The sequence below is a fragment of the Myotis brandtii genome, unplaced genomic scaffold, assembly GCF_000412655.1.
Source record: "Myotis brandtii unplaced genomic scaffold, ASM41265v1 scaffold1259, whole genome shotgun sequence".
NCBI classification, from domain to species: domain Eukaryota; kingdom Metazoa; phylum Chordata; class Mammalia; order Chiroptera; family Vespertilionidae; genus Myotis; species Myotis brandtii.
Window position 1 is genome coordinate 56,400 of NW_005354422.1, and position 11,414 is coordinate 67,813.

Below are 11,414 nucleotides of genomic sequence, written 5' to 3' on the forward strand. Positions count from 1 at the left end.
GCCGTAGGAGAGGAGACTAATCTTTGGTAATCTGGAGGAAATGCTTCTCAGAAGGAAAGTTTCTTCATGTTATGAGGTCATAGGCTCCCAGACCAGTGGGTGTCACAGTGATGATAACAGTGACTCACCCACCTTCTGCTGTTCCAGAAGAGGGAGGGAGTGGGAGGCTGGGCAGTGGTTAGGGGACCTGACTCCTGCCCCTGCAGGGATCTATTCCTGGGCCTCCTCAACGTGGGCACAGGAGGAAGTGTGTGAAGGGGTTTCCCCAACATCTGAGGGCTCCAAGGGGACAGGATAAACAACTGCTAATTTACAGACTCAGAGTTGGACACTTGTTGTCAGGGAGCTGGGGTGTCTGTGCTTCATACACCTCCCCCAACACACTTGGTGTGGCACTGAGCTGGGAGCAAAGAACCTGGTCTTGGTCCTCTCCCCTGACCCATAGCCTGCGTGCATAGCTAACATTTATTGGGCACTTAGCATATGCTAATAGCTTTATGAAACAGGTTTTCTTTGACCTTTCTTGAACTAATAAAGAAACAGAAGTTCAAGGAAGCACAATAACTTGCCCAACGTCACAAAGAGAGTCAGTGGTGTGGCCCAAATTAAACCAACAACAACAACAACAACAAAAAAACAAACCCAGGTTTATCCAACTTGAGATCTCATATTTGATCAATTTTTCTATGGATTAAAGAAGGTTCTGATTTCAAGAAACTCGAAGTAGCCGTGAGGAAACAGATGAAGCTCAAATGTATCCTAGCACATTCAGCCACGTGGAAAGAAGGGGAAGAGCATGGGAGCCCTGGGGAAGCTCTAACACTGATGGGGAATGTGTGGGCATAACTCTCAGAGGAATTGGCCTTAGAGTTCAGGATGAATGAGTTTCTGGCCGGAAATAAGATCTGAGTAAGGAGAAATGGGCAAAGGCATGAAGATAGTGGACGTGTTTGGGAAGAGTGAGTAGATTGGTGACCATCATGATGAGTCAAGAACTCGTGACTTCAGGGGGCACTATTGGCATGATGATGACTGAAGATCCGGTGAAAAGAAAACCCTTAACTCTTTCAGATGAGCCCTCCTCAGAACCAAGAAGGCGAGCATTTGGGGATTCTGCTTCGTGATCACTATGTTGTAGCATTTTTGGTGGGATTTGTTTGCCCAGAACTGTAAAGTCTATGCGTGTAGCCACAGGCTTCTTGGTTTGTTACTCATACAATGTCAGTGATGAGGCACAACCATTTGCGCATAGTTTTTAAGTGGAGGAAAATTTGCATCCTCATTCCATCTCCTCTGAGAACTGTGCACCTCAGCGACCTCCTTCTCCTTCTGAGCCCCAGAGGATGACATGGCACAGTGTGTAATAAGCACTTCTCAAGTGGGCTACCCAGTCTTCACAATTAAACATTTTAAATACCTGCCTAGTTTTCTAATACAACATTATTAATTAATATTCCTTTTCTTGAATGCTGAGGTTTCTCTTGGTCTTTTGTTGTTTTCATCTTTGCTGAAACAATGGTGTGCCTTTTATACTTTGTGTTATCTTCTGTTGAAAGGTTCTCTGAAGTGGGATGATTGGGTCAAAGATTCACCATATTTTTATGGATTTGGATACATGTCACACAATCACCTTCTGAAAAGCTGGAACTGTAGCCTGTCACTGGCATCAACTTTCACTGCAGCCTCACCAATGTTGGGAAATGTACTTTTCCTCATTTTTGTTAATTTATTAGGTGTAAATCCCTATTCTAACTGTGAATTCCTTGTTAATTATGGAAGTTAAGCATTTTCTGTATTTGTTTTCCATCTGATTTCAACTTTTGGCAAATTTCCCTTTGCTCACTGATCTAATAGAATTTTAATATTTTTCTTTTCAAATTGTATGAGTTCAAAATCCCATGTGGGAAAATAGGCAAAAGGCCCTCATAGAAGCTACATAAAGATGGACCAGGAGCCAGAACAGCAAAGGGGTAGTGAGGAAACATACTAAGTAAGAGCTTAGAGTTTGTCTTCATTTTTGAAGTAGCTCCAGAGTAGTGATTCTTAACCTTTTGAGTCTACACATCCTTTTGAGATATGGCTCCTTATCCCCAAAATGAACCTAACCTCGTGCATAGAATTTAAGTGAGTTCATGGAACCGCCCCCACCCCCCACCCTGAGGCCTGTTCACAGATCCCTTTCAGTCAAGGTCCTTTGTTCTATAATAACTGCTTTAACTAAAATGTTCATTTAATTATGCTTATTTTTAAAAAAAATATTTTTATTGATTTCAGAGAGGAAGGGAGAGAAAGAGAGAGATAGAAACATCAATGATGAGAGAGAATCATTGATCAGCTGCCTCCTGCAAGCCACTGACTGGGGATCAAGCCCACAACCCAGGCATGTGCCCTGACTGGGAATGGAACCGTGGCCTCCTGGTTCATGAGTTGATGCTCAACCACTGAGCCACACTGGCCAGGTTAATTATGCTTATTTTTTACAAGTCTGAGCAAAGATCTTAGTTGTTATGTTTTGTTAGAAGGTTAATGTTATAAATAATTCAATAGTTGATGCTTAACCACTGGCCAGGCTAATTATGTTTATTTTTTACAAGTCTGAGCAAAGATCTTAGTTGTCATGTTTTGTTAGAAGGTTAATGTTATAAATAATTCAATGTAGTCTTTATTTCTTTATATATGTGTATACACACACGCACATATGTGATTGTGGTGTGTTTTTTTCATATCAGAGAGGAAGGAAGAGGAAGAGAGAAATAGAAACATCAATGATGAGAGAGAATCATTGATTGGCTGCTTCTGCAGGCCCCACACTAGGGGTTGAACCCAAAAGCAGGGCATGTACCCTTGACCGGAATCAAACCCGGAACCCATTAGTCTACAGGCCGATGCTCTATCCATTGAACAAAACTGGCTAGGGCTAGTCTTTATTTCTTTTTCCTTTTTCTTTCTTTATTATTTCTTTTTCTGAGAGTTTTGAGGTTATTGCTGGGTGGACTTCAATGTCCCAGATGGGAACTTGGCCTCACCATTCAGACCTCCAACTCCAGGTGTGATAAGGTCTCAATGATGTGGAATCCAAGTCCCTCCAACTCCTGTTGTGACAAGGGCTCAGTGGTATGGGAACCTCTGAGTCTGAAACAAAAATAACAGATTGAGGCCCCAAAGACCTAAGATTTACCAGATTCAAAATTTTAAATTACTGTGTTTGAAAAACTTAAATGGAAAAAAAAGAATCAAAAAGTAAGCAAGAGAAAAGTATAACAAATGAGCAGGCAGTTTTGAGGAAGAATTAAACTGAGCTTTTAGAAATAATAAATACAGTTTCTGAAATAAAAAGCTCAGTGGATGGGTTTCAACAGCAGAAGGAATGCATTTCTACAAAAGGAATTATTTCCCTGGGAGAGTCCAAAAACATTACTCAGCATGAAGAACAAAGAAACAGGGCAAGTCAGTGTGGGGCAGACGTGTTAAGACACTGTGAGGACAGAGTGAGAAGGTCTAGCATAATCTAGTCACAGCCTCTTTAGCGGGAAGAAGAGAGCAGAGAGAAAACAATGTTTGAAGAGTTAGCATCTTAGAATATTCCAGAACTGGTAAATAAATGAATCCACAGCTCTAAGAAACATAGTTCATCCCCAGAAAGATAAAGAGAAATCTGTGCACAGATGGACTGCAATGAATCTGTAAATGAAGTTGAAGAGATTATTTTGGAAGTGACTGATGTCACGATAGAAATGGAAGCCACCTTCAAAGTGCTGAGAAAATTAACTGTTGATAAAGAATTGTGTACCTACCAAAAGTATCTGTCAAGAGAAGGGACATAATAAAGATGTTTTCAGATAAATAATAAGTGACTTTGCTATCAACAAGCCCTCCTTAAAAGAATGTCTAAAGGGTTTTTTAAAAAGAAGAAAATTACCCTAGAATGAAAGTATATTCCTTTTTTATTAGCTGCTATAACACATTGCCACAAACTTAGTGGCTCAGAACAAGACAAAATTATCATCTTCCCTTTCTGCAGATCAGATTCTGACACAAGGCTCACAGGCTGGAATGGGCTGTCAACAGGGCTGCCGGGGGCTCTGGGAGAAGCGCTTCCCAGCTTTTTCTACCATCTGGCGGATTCCTCCTGTCATCCCTGGGCCTTCCTCCTTCTTCAGAGTCAGCAGCTGGGGTAGGTCCTCCTCCCCGCACATCACTCTGACTCCTCTCCTGTCCTCCTCCACTTTGAAGGGTCCTGTGATTCCACTGGGCCCATCTGATGACACAGAACAACACCGCTGTTTTAAGTCATCTGATTAGCAAAGTCATTCCATCTGTAACCTTAATTCCCCCTTTCCCATGTAACCTGACACATTCACCGGTCTGTGGATTAGGAAGTAGATGGGTTTGGGGGCTATTCTTCGGCCTATCACACACGATCTGGGATGAAAGCAAGAATGGTGAGCCAAGAAATCAGTAAACATGTAGGAAAATCTAAACAAACCCCATAAAAAAAAATCTAAATGTGGAATCAGAAAAAGGACAGACCTAAAATGCCATCAATAATGCTTTACAGGTTAAGCAGGAGATGATTAAGGTTAAAAATGCAAATAGATCCATGAATTTTTGGGGAAAGAAAGTTAAATATTTATTACCTTTAGTAATATGAAAAGTAAAATGTTCCTGGTAAAATTTCAATAGTAACCACTAAAAAAGCAGAAACAGATTATGTAACTTCTAAACCAGTAGGGGAAATAAAAAGGCAATAACACCTGCCCCCCTCCCCGCCAAATAAGGCAAGAAAGGAGAAATAGAAACATCGAAAAGGGTTTAAAAAATGTAAGTAGTAAAGCAAGTCCAAATATAGTAAAGAGTATAACAGGTGGACACGAACTAAGCTTCCTACTTAGGGGTCAGAGTATCAGGTTGGATTTTAAAATCTGACTCAATGCTGTTTACAAGAGACATGCCCAAAATATTAAACAGGAAAGTTGCAAGTGTAAGGATGAAAGAACACAGTCAGGCACTAATTAGCAGGGGGCGGGGCCTATCCATTCATTCAGAGCAGAATTTCTTTGAGAACAGGAAGGAGATGGCCACCTCGTAGTGACCAAGTATTTAACTCACCACAATAGATGACACTGAACTTGTACGACTGTGAACAAAACAAAACATCCCAAAACTTCAACATATATAGACTTTGGAAGAGCCATAGCCACCAGGGGGCACGTGCTTACTATGTTCACGTGACTCTACTAAAAGCTTTGCGGGTTCATCAAAGTGCTAGCATCATTCCCACTTTACAGATGGGAAGTCTGCCCCACAGAGGACGAGGTTAGACCTGGGCCATGGTTTCCTCTGGGCTCTGCTCCCTCCTCACTGAGCCCACAGCTCCCTTGAAGAACTTGGCACCGTCCATAGGGCCGCAGTCACCACGGAACAGGTTTAGATAGATCTGGGTGGACCTTCCCTGGTTGCAAATGAATAAAGAGGCCCCGGGGTACATCTACCCAGGTCAGTCACGGCATGCACACGGTACACGCACACGGGCACACACAGCCCTCTCCAGGCCTGACGGTGGTCCTCCTCGGAATCTCGTTAAGGAACCACTGCCATGCTGGGGCCGTAGGAAAGCCTCCTCTCTGTGCCCTTGCCCTGGCCCAGAGCTTTCTTCCTGAGCGCGGGGGCTCCAGTCCTCACCTCAGCAGCCTGCTACTTGCTCTGATCACCCACATCAGGCCCCTGCATATTAGCTCCAGAAACGAGCCTCACACCAATCCCCAAATTAAAGAACAGGTCTTCCTGCAAGAGCTGAAGGCTCTCCCTCTCTCCCACAGTTTGAGCTTGTATAGAAACAGTTCACACGCTGGCCAGCCCACGAAGCTCCCAACATCCCCTGGACTGCAGCACTGAAGCTAGCATCTCACCTGGCAGGTGGCAGCCAGGGGTGCTGCAGAAGGCCAAGGCCCTGCCCCTTCCCGGCTCTGGGCTCTTAGTAAGTCACCTCCACATCCAAACCTCTGACTTGCTGGTCCACAGTGCCTTTGGCTGTTGAAGAGAGGCAAACATCACACCCATAAAGCACCTGGCAGGGTGCCGAGCACAGGTAGGCATCAACAAAGGCTGCCTCCTTCCCACCTTGCGCAGGAGGTCTGTGTGCTCTGGGATGGGCTAGCCCTTATTTCCGTAGTGGCTTCGGAGCCATACCAAGGCCATGTTGGACATGGAATCTGGAAACGGATTCTTAGCCTAAGTTCTGTCCACAGGCTTCCCTGTCACTTGCCTCCATGTCTCCATTTGCCAAGTGGAAGCATTTGCATTTGGCCTCTGCCACTTGGCGTTTCCAAAAGGTCTAGGCCCAGGGCCATCCTCAGAGGTCTGGGATGGGCTTATGCTGCCACCTCTTAGGTCACATGTTGCCCTTCTTGTGGAATAAGAATTCCATCTTGTACGTGTATAGGGTTAGCCATTCACCAAGCACTCCCACCTCATGGCCCTGTTTTAATTGGTCCTGGCAATGATGCTACAAGGGAGATAAAAGGCAGGCCAGGTGTTCTGTTCCCCATTTCAGAGCTTGGGGGGCTGAATGTCAGAGAGGAATAAGGGCTTTTCTGAGACACCATCGGTGGGTAACTGGAAAAGCTAAGCGTCCTGACTGCTAGTGTTTCATAAAGGGAGATAATAAAAATACATCTGAAGATTGTTGTGAGATTCAGTGAGTGTGTGCGTGACAGCATGACGGCTGCTGTGGTCATTGTTACTGTGGATGCCGAGCGTGCCGCCCGGACCTCCTCTCTGCCCATGGGCACGGGCCACTGCTGGGAGGTCACAGCGCGCCTCCAAGGGAAGCTGTGTCCAATGACCAGTCAGTGTGGGGATGGAAAGGCCTGATCCCCTCGCCAGGGCCACCCTCCCTCCAGATGGGCGGAGGCCTATGTCTGGGCTGCATCACAGCTCAACCTCACTTTCTGCTCCGTCCTTCCTTCTTCACATCCCCAAATAGCTCCCGAGTAAGTGCCCCGCATGCTAATCTCCATGGCATGGTAGGCTTGCGCGAGTATTGAAAGCATCTTCTGCCAGTCAGGCAGGAACCAGAAAGCAGGTGAGTTTGCATAGAACCATCACACAGAGTCTGTCCCGTGAAAAGCATCTATGTTCTTGCAACAGACCAAGATGGGAAGGCCCTCCCCCGTCTAAGTCCACGACCCGGCACCACGCTGGGACCCAGCAGCTGGGGCAGCCTCCTGGCCTGGGCAAGCCTGACCCCGGGCTGTTCTGTTCCGGACACAGCCTCCTATCCCCAGTGATGCAACCCTGACACCCAGCACAGTGTTCCTGTCACCCGGCAGACAGGCTTGTAGCTAGCCGTCTGCCCAGGAATCTGAAGCACCACAAGACCCTGTGGTGGGAACGTTTTGATGTTCCCCTTGAAAGCCCCTGGCCTCAGAAAAGGAAGCATTCCCAGGTGACCGACATCTGGGGCAGGGCTTCCCACGCGCATCCCCCTGTGACACGAAACAACCAACAGAGACACCTGATGGCTCCAGTTGCTCTTGGAGGGATAAGACGCCATAATCATGACCAGCTCCCAGAGAAGCGTACGACGTAAGCAGGAAAACGCAAACTGAAGAGCTGCTAAACTTGTTCCCACACCTCCCCTGTGGGAAGTACTGGCGCCCATATTCTGCTCCAAGTGCAGGGCTCTTGAAGGGGTAACTGGCTAAGGGTGAGCAGGCCAGGCCCCTCACCCTGTGGGCCCCTCGAGTTGCCTTCCGCCCTGACCACTGCCCTTGGTGCTGAGGACTCAGGCCTGCCTGAACCCCAGACATGCTTCCTCTCACTTCCTCTTGCCAGGCTTGTCCCATCTCCCTCTGAGACCCCACCCCAAGCCCTGTAGGTTGGGGGTTCCTGCTCTGTGCGCCCTGTATCCACGTCCACCTCACCCTGTGATGCGGTGTCTGGAGGTGTGAACCCTGAGTCCCAGAGGACAAGGACACGCCCACCATGCTCACCTCTGTCCCCTCAGGGTCTCAGGTCGCACCTGGCAGGTGCGTGGGGACCAGCACACATCGGTTTTGTGGTGACTGCGGCTTATCCTTCCGCTGACAGCTCTGCCATCGGCTGCTGCGAAAGCCAGAGGCACCACACCTTTTCCTTCAGCTGCAGCTCCCAGGACACCAAGAGGGTCAATTGCTCTGACCTCGCTCTGCGTTAGGTTCTGCACTGTCTGGGATGGGGGGGCGGGAGTGAGAAAAGGAGGAGCAGGTCTCCAGCGCAAGGCAGGTGCAGGCAGACCGATGGGGTCCTGCGGGGAGCTGGGGGTGGCCTGTGCACTCAGACTCGGGAGCTGCTGTGCCCGCCCGGAGCCCATCCTCTGCATTTTCATTTTCTTTTTTTTCTTCTTTTTTTTTTAGGGCTGAAAAATTGATTTATTGGTGGGTGTAAAGTGGGGGCAGCACCGAGACTCTCACGAGTGCAGGGCTCGCCATTTGTCCAGGGGACCACGATTAGGGATGTATTTGACCCCACAGCCATCTGGGATGAGGCGCTTCTCGGCCACCATGTCTTCAAACTCATCCGCATTAAACTTAGTAAAGCCCCACTTCTTGGAGATGTGGATCTTCTGGCGGCCAGGAAACTTGAACTTGGCTCTGCGTGGGGCCTCAATCACGTGCTCCTTGTTCTGCAGCTTGGTGCGGATGGACATGATGACTTGGCCAATGTGGACTCTGGCCACTGTGCCTTGGGGCTTTCCAAAGGCACCCCGCATGCCTGTCTGGAGCCTGTCAGCCCCAGCACAGGACAACATCTTGTTGATGGGGTGACGTGGAAGGGGTGGAGCCGAACTCGGATGTGAAAGCCATCTTTGCCACAACTTTTCACCATGTACTTGTTGGCACAAATACGGGCAGCCTCCAGGGCTTCGGAGGAGAGCTGCTCATATTCGTCTGACACCATGTGGCCACAGAGTGGGAACTCATCCACTTTAGCCTTCTTCCGCCCCAGGTCAAAGATGCGGATCTTGGCATCAGGGACACCTCGGCAGAAGCGAGACTTTGGGTACGGCTTGTTCTTACAATACCGGTAACACCGGGCAGGGCGGCGACCCATGGCGACACCAGGATCTTCAGTGGCACGCCGAAGGGAAAGAGATGCATTTTCATTTTCATTTACCAGACGTCTCAGTCCCGCTTGCATCACTTGTTGGCTTTTACAGGATTATCTCATGCATGGCTCTGGTTGCAGGAAACAGACTTGCTTGAGCTTCTACTGTAAAGGGGAGTTTATGAAACAGGACATGGTGACAGGAAGCACAGCGGATCTCAGGAGAGACTGTAACTGGGAACAGGAAGGTCATGGGTCACAAAGCAGCCATGATGGTCTGTCCACCGCCCCCTCATGTCTGCGTCTGGGTTTCATTCTGGACCACGTCTGTGTGACCCTGAGGACATCTGTGAAACCAGGTTCAGACAGTGCCCACCTCGTGGGATGGCTTAGGACTGAGATGGCCAACGGACGGTGCTTGGAAGACAGCAGGCATTAAGTGTGAACCTCTGGGTGCCAGACCTGCCTCCCGGAGTGGCCCTCTCGACTGATAACAGATACAGACACCACGGTGTCTCGCTGGCAGGTGCCCTGGCTGCCCCAAAGGGGTAACTGGATAAGGGTGAGCAGGCCAGGCCCCTCACCCTGTGGGCTCCTCGAGTTGCCTTCCACCCTGACCACTGCCCTTGGTGCTGAGGACTCAGGCCTGCCTGAACCCCAGACATGCTTCCTCTCACTTCCTCTTGCCAGGCTTGTCCCATCTCCCTCTGAGACCCCACCCCAAGCCCTGTAGGTTGGGGGTTCCTGCTCTGTGCGCCCTGTATCCACGTCCACCTCACCCTGTGATGCGGTGTCTGGAGGTGTGAACCCTGAGTCCCAGAGGACAAGGACACGCCCACCATGCTCACCTCTGTCCCCTCAGGGTCTCAGGTCGCACCTGGCAGGTGCGTGGGGACCAGCACACATCGGTTTTGTGGTGACTGCGGCTTATCCTTCCGCTGACAGCTCTGCCATCGGCTGCTGCGAAAGCCAGAGGCACCACACCTTTTCCTTCAGCTGCAGCTCCCAGGACACCAAGAGGGTCAATTGCTCTGACCTCGCTCTGCGTTAGGTTCTGCACTGTCTGGGATGGGGGGGCGGGAGTGAGAAAAGGAGGAGCAGGTCTCCAGCGCAAGGCAGGTGCAGGCAGACCGATGGGGTCCTGCGGGGAGCTGGGGGTGGCCTGTGCACTCAGACTCGGGAGCTGCTGTGCCCGCCCGGAGCCCATCCTCTGCATTTTCATTTTCTTTTTTTTCTTCTTTTTTTTTTAGGGCTGAAAAATTGATTTATTGGTGGGTGTAAAGTGGGGGCAGCACCGAGACTCTCACGAGTGCAGGGCTCGCCATTTGTCCAGGGGACCACGATTAGGGATGTATTTGACCCCACAGCCATCTGGGATGAGGCGCTTCTCGGCCACCATATCTTCAAACTCATCCGCATTAAACTTAGTAAAGCCCCACTTCTTGGAGATGTGGATCTTCTGGCGGCCAGGGAACTTGAACTTGGCTCTGCGTGGGGCCTCAATCACGTGCTCCTTGTTCTTCAGCTTGGTGCGGATGGACATGATGACTTGGCCAATGTGGACTCTGGCCACTGTGCCTTGGGGCTTTCCAAAGGCACCCCGCATACCTGTTTGGAGCCTGTCAGCCCCCCCAGCACACAACATCTTGTTGATGCGGATGACGTGGAAGGGGTGGAGCCGCACTCGGATGTGAAAGCCATCTTTGCCACAACTTTTCACCATGTACTTGTTGGCACAAATACGGGCAGCCTCCAGGGCTTCGGAGGAGAGCTGCTCATATTCGTCTGACACCATGTGGCCACAGAGTGGGAACTCATCCACTTTCGCCTTCTTCCGCCCCAGGTCAAAGATGCGGATCTTGGCATCGGGGACACCCAGAAGCGAGACTTTGGGTACGGCTTGTTCTTACAATACCGGTAACACCGGGCGGGGCGGCGACCCATGGCGACACCAGGATCTTCAGTGGCACGCCGAAGGGAAAGAGATGCATTTTCATTTTCATTTACCAGACGTCTCAGTCCCGCTTGCATCACTTGTTGGCTTTTACAGGATTATCTCATGCATGGCTCTGGTTGCAGGAAACAGACTTGCTTGAACTTCTACTGTAAAGGGGAGTTTATGAAACAGGACATGGTGACAGGAAGCACAGCGGATCTCAGGAGAGACTGTAACTGGGAACAGGAAGGTCATGGGTCACAAAGCAGCCATGATGGTCTGTCCACCGCCCCCTCATGTCTGCGTCTGGGTTTCATTCTGGACCACGTCTGTGTGACCCTGAGGACATCTGTGAAACCAGGTTCAGACAGTGCCCACCTCGTGGGATGGC

The 11,414-nt window shown here is 49.3% G+C and overlaps 1 pseudogene; it reads right to left on the reverse strand.

Moving 5' to 3' along the window:
- Nucleotides 1-8,384: 8,384 nt before the first annotated feature.
- Nucleotides 8,385-11,067, reverse strand: LOC102248479 (annotated as a pseudogene).
- Nucleotides 11,068-11,414: the final 347 nt, after the last annotated feature.